General features: G+C 36.2%; 1 long non-coding RNA gene across 1 annotated transcript in view; it reads right to left on the reverse strand.

The window, feature by feature from the left end:
- Positions 1-8,051, reverse strand: part of LOC140148614 (uncharacterized) — a 59,212-nt gene extending 51,161 nt beyond the window's left edge. The window contains exon 1 of the long non-coding RNA XR_011858505.1: positions 7,316-8,051. This is a non-coding gene — a long non-coding RNA (uncharacterized lncRNA). The remainder of the gene's footprint in view (positions 1-7,315) is intronic.
- Positions 8,052-10,186: the final 2,135 nt, after the last annotated feature.

Below are 10,186 nucleotides of genomic sequence, written 5' to 3' on the forward strand. Positions count from 1 at the left end.
TTATTTCAATGTTCATTTTCTCGGTAAAATGACGATTTAGGTACACGATAACTCAATAAATACAGCATCTATAGGTAAGCAATTATGCTCATCATAAAAAGCATGATCGACTTAAGAAACGGTTTTCTCATTTTTTTATATTTTGGTCTATTTCCGATTTTAGGCATCATTTTGTGCAAATAGGCGTTTGTGAATTTTAAAAGTTCATTTTGATGCCTTATATGGTCAATATCTCAAAAAATAAGGCCAATATCAAAAACTAAAAAAAAAAAAAAAAATTTTTGGAAAGAGTGTTTTTTGTTATGATGTACCGAACAAAAATGACCAAAAACTCACTTTTTTTGTGATTTTCTTCATAATTGCTGTATTTATATTAAGATTCATTGATGTATTGCCTTTATAAAAATGTATACTTTTATATGTCTTGCGTGAATAATTACAAAGTTATGGCACTTTTACTACATGCATGTCTGAGAGTACACAGCTGCCTTAACATCATTGACTAACCACTTTTGATAGGGCTGGGTCATCATGATATAAAAGAATCCAAAAGAATACCCCCTCCCAAGACCTTTTACAACAAATCAGAAGTTTGTACTAAGTTATTGGTAATGGTAGCACATTTTGATTACACAACTGGTCCAATTTACAATGTCACACATGGTTTCGTTCAGTCACAAATGGCTCATTAATTACATGTATGTAAGAAAAGATTTTTTGAAAGTTGGAACTTGATCCATTCCACTCTGAAACAATGCAGTAGGCTTGATCTTAAGGGGGTCGATCTTTTGTGCGTAATTATAGAGGGCCACAGGATTCACTCTATCATTAAAAAAATTATTTGAAGGAGTCAAAGAGCCCTAGGAATAAAAAATGTAGCGTAATTCACGCCAGATACAATTTCTTTATACGACAAAAATTAATTTTTGTAATCGATCAAAAAACGAACGATTTATATCAATTTTAAATTTAGCCTGAATCCGTAAATATGGTACCTCTCGCCCTTTTTTGAGTCAAGGCTATTTTTACCATTATGCAGCGAACCATTGTTGAAGCTATTTCACATACATGTACAAAACATTCTAGAGAAAGAATGAGGACATATAGTGTAGAAATATCTTTGGTTGATTTCAAATGATAATGTCATGAAGTCGTAAATTTTAAGGTCAAATTCCTAAAACCAAAACAAAACATTGCGACGCAGATAATTCCCGACTTACGCAATTTCATCATCACATCAGTGTCTTTATTATTTGTTTGAAACCTTTCCCAAACGTTACGTGCTATTTATGCATAAAACGGCTATTCTATCTTTACAAAAACGCGTCTTTTTTAGTAAACAAAAGGCCAAAGATGGCATTATGAGATTTATCTTTTATCATTACACTCCATCGCTCAACTGCCACGGTGGCCGAGCGGTAAAGCGCTAGACGCGTAATCGAAGGAAGTTTAGAATCGCTGGTTCGAGTCCCAACGAAGGCTGTGGAAACTTTTTTTCTTCAAAATTCATGATCGCATTCGAAATGAGTCACTTGTCGGTAAATCATGTATCGTATCCTTAACGGCGGACTTACCAAACAGGGGTTGCTACATGTAAATCGCGATTTAAGGGGGTACTACACCCCTGCCCAATTTTATGCCTATTTTTGCATTTTTCTCACAAATTATAGCGCATTGGTGACAAGTAAAATATGTATATTATTGGGGCAAGGACTACAACTACTGCACTGGAAATTTTATTTCAGCACAGACAACAGTTGTGGAGTTACAGTCAAAAATGAGGGAAAACCAATATTTGATTAATAAATCAATAACTACTTGCCTTGAGTTGCTGAATTTTCAGTGTAGTTGTAGTCTTTGCCCCTATAATATACATTTTTACCTGTCACCAATGCGCAATAAAGTTTGAGAAAAATTCAAAAATAAGCACAAAATTGGCCCCGGGTGTAGTACCCCCTTAAATCACATGATTTTTTACATCCATGAGGTAACAATTCTTAGGAATTATAAAAAAATAAAAATAATAAAAATAGACAATTTGATATTTAAATTTTTTTTAAATCCACAATTAAAAAAAAAAAATTTTTAAATCAACAACCTTGCACACAAAACATCATGTATTAAACCAAGTCCCTGTGGAATCTGAATATAATTTATCTATCCTGGAAATGAGAATGGGCCCCTATTCTTACATGTAGATCACTTTAATGGAACACACAGCAAATTCATGGGTCAAATCATTCTCATAATAAAAAAAATAATAAAAAATCCCTTAAAAGGGATGAGCAGCGACAAAGTTCACCATTAGGCTATATGGGGAACAAATTTAATCTTTGTTGCACGAAACCACTGAAGTGTAAAGTTTTGTGTGACATCATCATTGTAGTAATACCCTCAGCTCGCACCAAACATGCACCCCCACACCCCACTCCACCCCACCATCAAAGGCGTGGACCGTTGACACATCCCGACAAACATTGATTTACACGTATGAGTAATGCACAGGTCTGTATTATAGTATACATGTTTACTAAACAAACCAGCAGAAAGTTCCAACAAAGTTCCAAATATTTTATACCAATTACAGAGCTGTTGCCTTAAAAATAGAACTGAGCTCAACATGCAAACAATAAAACATTCCACTGATTCCCAAATACTGTCTTGTCTAACAGTGAACCTGGAAAAATAACACAATTTAAGCAAAAAAAATGTAAAAATAATAAACATTTTGTACCAAATAATAATCATTCCAAATTTCCAACCAACCAACTAAAATCAATTCCAACAGTGACACAAAATATGATCACCAGAATACCTCGCTGATTTTTCATCAAAGTGCATGAATAAGATTCGGAAAATATATGTCGCATGATATTTATATTTTTTTAACGGTTTCTGTCAGGATTTTCTCACCTGCTCACTACGTGGGGGACTAATTATCATACTATTAGAGACTGTCCTACTGATACGCTGTAATAGTGGTGTGCAGCATACTGCCAAGCAGTGTTCACACAGCACCATAAAATTAACTATGTTTCCATTTTACTATCATTACCATTGGTGTTATAAAAATGACCCAGTAAAGAATAAGACAGGAAGTTAACCTTGTGTATAATTTTTGAAGGGTAATGACACATAGTGACGTAAATTTTTCGACAATGTTTATTTTATCATTTCTGGGCTCGATGTCAAATTCAACTTGGTAGTACGAATCACATCATCATACCAGTCAACTCAAACCTCGAAATCCTTTTTTGATTACGATGGCTTTATTTTAAAAAGATTTTGCAAAATGCATCACTAGTGTACTTTTCACCATACAATTACAATGGCATACCGGTAATTTACAAATATTTTACCCCAAAATGGATTTTTTTTTTATGATGGGGCAAAATTGCAATTTATTTATACCTGTATTTTAGTGCCAAAGGATGTTTAAAGGCCGTCCCTATCAGGCGGCGGATGACATGATCGAGCCGGCAACTCGTGAAACCGCCCGGCCGTATGGCATTTTCCATATACTCGGTTAGTTTTGTGGGGTTCATTATCGAACCCCAACGGTTTTAGCTTGTATTTATATTATTTATCAACATAGGCCTATTTGTTTGTGATATTTCAAGCGTTATAAAATTTCAAAATAATCCCATTCAATTACACGTTTGACGATGAAAATTTACTGAATTTAGGGACTGCACGTCATACACCACCTGGTCCCTATTATTATTATTTTGCTCAAATTTCTGAATCAACGTGTCTGTGGGATGGCCTTTTTAAAAAACGTCCTCTAGTACTGTGTATTTTGAGCCACCCTGGTACCAATGGCTGGTACATGGTGTGGAACCTACCTTTGTTGATTTTAAATTATTAATAATATATATCACATAGCCTAGGATTTATTCATTTTAAATACTTTTTTATATTATAAATAATCATTTTTTTAAACCTAAAATTTAGGGGACACATAGCAGAGTCTCTGGTAGAGTTCGAGTCTGTAGTGTGTTGTGACAATATTTAGCCTACATTTCACCTTAGGTGAATAAAACAAAAACTTGAAAAAGTATTTGTGCACGATTTGCATGACTGCACTGGCCATCATGGGCATTATTAATACTAGCGGTCACCCGTCTTTCGTGGTTGGTAAATTTTGTATATTTTTTGTACATGTAAATGTTTTATTTAATGTGATTAATGGTATGAGAGGAGATTATCATTTAGAAATATAATATTTAGTATCTTTTCCATAAAAATCGATGGCTTGAAATTGCAATTAGATCATGATGGAAGTCTTCTTGCCACCATATCATATCCACCGTTAGAAGTCTTGCCCCTGTGAAATGCTGGGCCCCCGGCCCCTGATATTTAAAATTTTTATGCATTTGTAAATACATTAATTTTTTGCCCATTTTGGACAAATTTGTTGTACCTTTTAGCCCATTTGTTACCATTTTCGTCCAAGTTTGTCCATCCCCAACCTTGAAATGTACCTTGCTGCCCCCTGCAAAAGTCCTGGCTACATCACTGAGCAGATGAACACAATTTTATTAATTTCCCTCTTGGGCCCCTATATGGTATGCTGGCTACGGATATTTAAGATTTGTATGCATTTTGTTGTACTTTTTATTTGTTAGCCCATTTTGGATAAATTTTGTTGTACCTTTTACTTTTTAGCCCATTTGTGACAATTTGCCCCCCCCCATGAAATTTGCCTTCTCCCCCTCACAAACACTAAAAAAGTCCTGGCTACACCACTGTGCAGATGAAACAATTTTATTCACATATCCTTACACTCTGTTTCATATAACATAGCATGGTAAAATTCAGTGGTTTGATAAGGCATGCAAATAGGCAATTGGATCATGACCTCAGTAAATGTTGACATTATTGATGTGTGACTAATTAGGTGTTCATACACAGTCCCTGGTATTATATAATATTGTGTGATTGCTTAAAAGGGCATTTTGTGATCCACAGCCTCATCCCCCTACTTTTCTCAAAAAAAGTTGAGATTTTTACATCACTTGAAACCTCTTGCTACATAATGTTTATGTACAAAATATTTCTTGCAGATTAATTCATTTAGCAAAGATATCGTGAAATTTGAATTTCGTTCTGGTGCACCAGAACGAAATTACAACGCATTGTCTATAATAGAGCAGTGTAATACACATAATCATGCATAACTTCATGAACATAAAATCGGAATCAACTGAAATTTTGGGAATAGGTTTTTTCAGTGGATATCTAATGAAAAATGACATAAATAGAGGATGCTAGGATCACGAAATACTCCTTTAAGGTATCTATAATAAATTACTGAGTTTTTCGAATTGGTAAGTTCAGTGACCATGTTGACAAATTGGTTGAATAAACAATAGATGTTAATTTAGTTTCACCTGGTGCAGGGCAATTTGAGGTGCAGTCTCGGAATAATCAAAATAAATGTACAATTTTGTAGAACACTTACTTTCAACATTGGCAAAGTATTTTGCACAGACACTAATTATGCTGCTAACCTGTGAGTTACGGTGAGCCTTACCATGCTTACCAAACTTGTACCTGCGTTGCTATTAAAAAAGTCACCCATTTTTCTTAACCATCTGTCTGTATGGGACAGGAAATTGTCAAAAGTTGGGGGAATCTTCAAAAGTCACCCATTTGGGCTACTAAATCTCAGTTTGGCAACCCTGTTTAATTTGGGTGATTTGGAGACATTGACCTAATTCACTGATTATGCCGCTAACCTGTGAGTTACGGTGAGCCTAACCAGACTTTTGTACCTGCATTGCTAAAAAGTCACCCATTTTTCTTAACCATCTGTCTCTATGGGACAGGAAATTGTCAAAAGTTGGGGGATCTTAAAAGTCACCCATTTGGGCTACTAATTCACAGTTTGGCAACCCTGTTTAATTTGGGTGATTTGGAGACTCCTAATTCAATAAACAAACATTTAACTGTTGACAATAGGTTCTAGTTTGAACACTGGCATGATAATGTTGACAAATTAGTTGAATAAACAATGCATGTTAATTACTCAAGTCAGATTCTCCTGTGTAATGGTATGAGTGACCCAATCTCAGCATTGATCAGATCAGACATAGGATTTGCGGGTGTTCATGTTAAACAGCATGACTGTATTGTAGTATATTGTGACTGTTTACTCAGTGTTTGAGGCCCGGTCACACTATGACGAATAGGGGTGAACGGCAAGCAACGTTAAGCTGCGAATTGCAATTTTGAATTTATTATTATTGATATTGATGTTAATATTTTTGATTATTATTGATATAGATATAAAAGTTTAGATTATTATTGATATTGATTTTACTATTTTTGATTATTATTGATATTTATATTGGTTTTTTTATATTATTATTGATATGTGTAATATTTTTGATTATTATTGAAATTTGATATGTGTAATATTTTTGATTATTATTGATATCGATATTAATATTTTTGATTATTATTGATTGCCGTCGTGTTGTCGCTAAAGGTCGTTCCCACTCGTCACCGAATCTTGTTTTTCCTCTTTTTGTCGCCGCTTTGCCGTCAACATTTTGTGATTTTCACGTTCGTCACCTTCGTTGCTTATTGTCCGTCATAGTGTGACCGGGCCTTTACTCAGTGCTTAGCTCGCAGGTTGCTTGCTAGTGCCTTTGAAACTAATTAACATAATTTGACACCCTTAACGTAAACAAAAACAAAATTGGACGTTTTATTGGGGTGCGGACAACTTTACTCTACGCAGCGCAAAAATCCGTTTTCCGAAATAATGTAAAACGTAGAAGTTTTTAGCCTTACAAAGTCGCCAAACTCAGTAATTTATTATAGATTACTTACAACATAAACCCAAAACGGTAGGTCAGAAAAAAGACATGCACGTAAACCAGCAGGCAAAAAGCTAGCCAAGAAAGGAAAAAACATAATGAGCCCATCCGATGTTAAAACCAAAACAAGTCGTTACTGCCCTGCCTAGCCGATCATGCGATCTAGACTTGGCATGCCCGACTCAAAAACGTACGTTTCAAGTAGCTCTATGAACTATGTAGTACTAGTTTAGTGGTATACATACATTCTGTGCCGTGTAAATAACACACGACCGAGGTCAAAAACCCAATGTCAAGCAACAACTCCAACAAAAAAAATTACCAAATCTTTTTTCTTACTTTCAAATTAAACGAGACTAAATTTACGCCATGATGTCTACCACAGAAGTCGGGATTTTACACCAATGTGTTCAGTGTAATTTCTATCGTGTAATACGCAATGATTTTAAGGCAAATATTTATTACAAATTTTCGGGAATGTCTCTTACCTTGAGGTATTCGCTGACCCAGACAAAGACTGAATAGTAGTGTAACAGCAAAGCATAGACCACGCGGATATGATCACAGCAGCTGGGCTTTTTGAATGGAGCACCGCGACGAACGGACGATACACGCCAAACCAACCTCACAGTACACTAAAACATGTATAGGGTTTGGTACTTGGATAGAAAAATAAACAAGGAATGGTTTTTAAAGAAGAAGGGAAAAAGAGGTGTTGACGAGTAGTGGAATACACACCGATGAATAATATTTGTCACTGACAGACGTTTGTTTTCCACTGGAAGAGAAATCACCCGTGATTTCCGTCAATATTTTTGTAGAGTTCGCTGCCACTGATTATTCCAGAGAAAAACCTTGGTGTTGTTGTTACGGTAGAGTTAGCCCGCGTTTAAAACAAAGTGGGTCAACAGAGCTGGTAGATCCGATGTAGTATATTCCAAATAAACGACTGTCACGGTTACAAATACCTGCTTTTCTAGTTGAGAATAGTGAGTTAATAGTTCATTTTTTTCTTTTACCACGTTGCGTAGAAATTGTGGAAGATAAGACCTCAGTCATTCACTTTATGTGGTGGTGGCGCAGGGAACGAGTAGCAAGCCTGGTAGAAAAGGTCAGAACGAGAGAATGATGGACGTATGGGGGTGGTGAATGTAATTAACTTTGGTATCCAATTGAAGAACAATAAATATCACCATTACTACTCGCATTAAAGTTTCAGATAATGCTAACTATGAAAACCGTGGGCGTTTGGTAAGTGAAAAGTATCATTTAAGTTACTTCCTGGCAATAAAGTGATGATAATTTACGCACAATGATATATGCGTGTGCTGGTTGGGATACAAACACCCCTCTTTGTAATATGGCCGAGACCGCCTGCCACCGGCCGGCCAGTGGCCCAGGCCAGGCAAGAGAGACGCAGTACATCCGTTTGTCAAGCAAAAAAACCTGTTACTGCTAAGGCTTTTTTTATTTGCAAAAAATATCTCTTGAAATAAAATGAGATGTAAGTGCTCCAGTGACAGGCAGAGAGTGACAGGGTAGGTGGTATTAAACATGAGAATTAAATGTAATTTCAAAATCAATTTAGCTTTGCTGTCCCAACATTTATTTATGCATTTCAATGTGGTGATTTATTAGACCAGCTGTTGTTTTGCTAACTTTTATTTTATAGTTTTTGAAAATGGTTGGTAATTAAAATAGATAAATATATTACGTGCATGTTTTGTGTCTCATTTAAATTAAATTCTTGCACTATACCAGGTGAGCCTCAAGTTACAATTTTTGCATTTCAAGCATTTGACATTTTAAAATTAATGAATGTATGTAGTGTAGCGCTGTGGTGGGCGCGGCCCTCTTTGCTTCGGAAAATCTTCCATTCTGCAAAAAAAAATTCTCTGCAAGATGGTTAAAATCTACATTGTAATGGTGGATCGGGCTAGGAGAACAGGTTATTGGCGAGTTAAAAAATAGGCGAGTGAGATAAAGGCGAGTTAAAATGGCGAGTTACCCCCTGCAGTGTTTTCCGGAAAGTCCATGTGGCGAGTTGTGAATTTCCGGAAAGTCCATGCGGCGAGTTGTGAATTTCCGGAAAGTCCATGCGGCGAAGTTGTGAATTTCCGGAAAGTCTACGTGGCGAGTTGTGAATTGCCAGAAGGTCCACATGGCGAGTTGTGAATTTCCGGAAAGTCCACGCGGCGAGTTGTGAATTTCCGGAAAGTCCATGTGGCGAGTTGTGAATTTCCGGAAAGTCCAAGATTTTGAACCAAAAATGCAGTTTTGGTCAAAATTCAAAAACTGATTATTTGTAAAAATTGATACTTGTATTCTTTGACTCATGTCAGTTCCATAATTATACTTCAGAGGTTGTTTAAATGTAACCCCAGAATACATTGCAGCCACTGATGGCATGTGGTTTGAGAAACACATGGTTATTTTCAGAAAATATCACACTGGGCTCCTGCTGTGCATGGTCAAGGTTGTTATACAACAAGATAAGCTATGCGTCTGCATGCATGCATGTGCAAGAAAACTTTGCTGATTTCATCTTCTTTTCCCAAGCATTTAAAATATCTAAAATTGTTTTAAAAACACACGACTTTTTAACTTTCTTGGTGGCAATGTATCCACAAACATTAGCTGTACCAAATTATCAATTCAAAACATAAAAGTCTCGATGAATATTCCATCAACTCACTAATGGGACTTCATCATAGTGTTACTGTAACTCGCCACCAGGACTTCATAGTGTTACTGTAACTCGCCACCAGGACTTCATAGTGTTACTGTAACTCGCCACCGGAACTTCATAGTGTTACTGTAACTCGCCACCGGGACTTCATAGTGTTACTGTAACTCGCCACTGGGACTTCATAGTGTTACCCATGGGAATATCTAAAAATAGCCTGACTCTGTGGGGGGTAACTCGCCTTTTTAACTCGCCTTTACCTAACTCGCCCATATTGTAACTCGCCTAAAACATGCTCTCATCGGGCTAGTGGTGCATAATTACAGTTACGTAAAACGCAAATTCGTTGGCAAGTGAATGCAAGCTCTTAATACTTCTCTCAGTGCTCAATACCACGAGAGACAGCCAGCCAGAGAGTCAGTACTAAAGATGACACGGGTGATACCACCACCATTAAAGATGCTACCGGTGTTGAAGTGATGTATTTTATCGTTTGTGTGGTCAAGGTAAAATTATATCATTTACATGTATGGCTCAGATCAGTCATTCAGTAGGCTACAGTCTGTACCAAGTAGATTGGTCAAATATGATAATGATGATTTAATATATAATTTGTTGCAAAAAATTTTAAGGTTTTTGTTGGGGTTTTTTTTTTGGGGGGGTTGTCGCAATT

This window comes from Amphiura filiformis, chromosome 3 (genome assembly GCF_039555335.1).
Source record: "Amphiura filiformis chromosome 3, Afil_fr2py, whole genome shotgun sequence".
Classification (NCBI taxonomy): Eukaryota; Metazoa; Echinodermata; class Ophiuroidea; order Amphilepidida; family Amphiuridae; genus Amphiura; species Amphiura filiformis.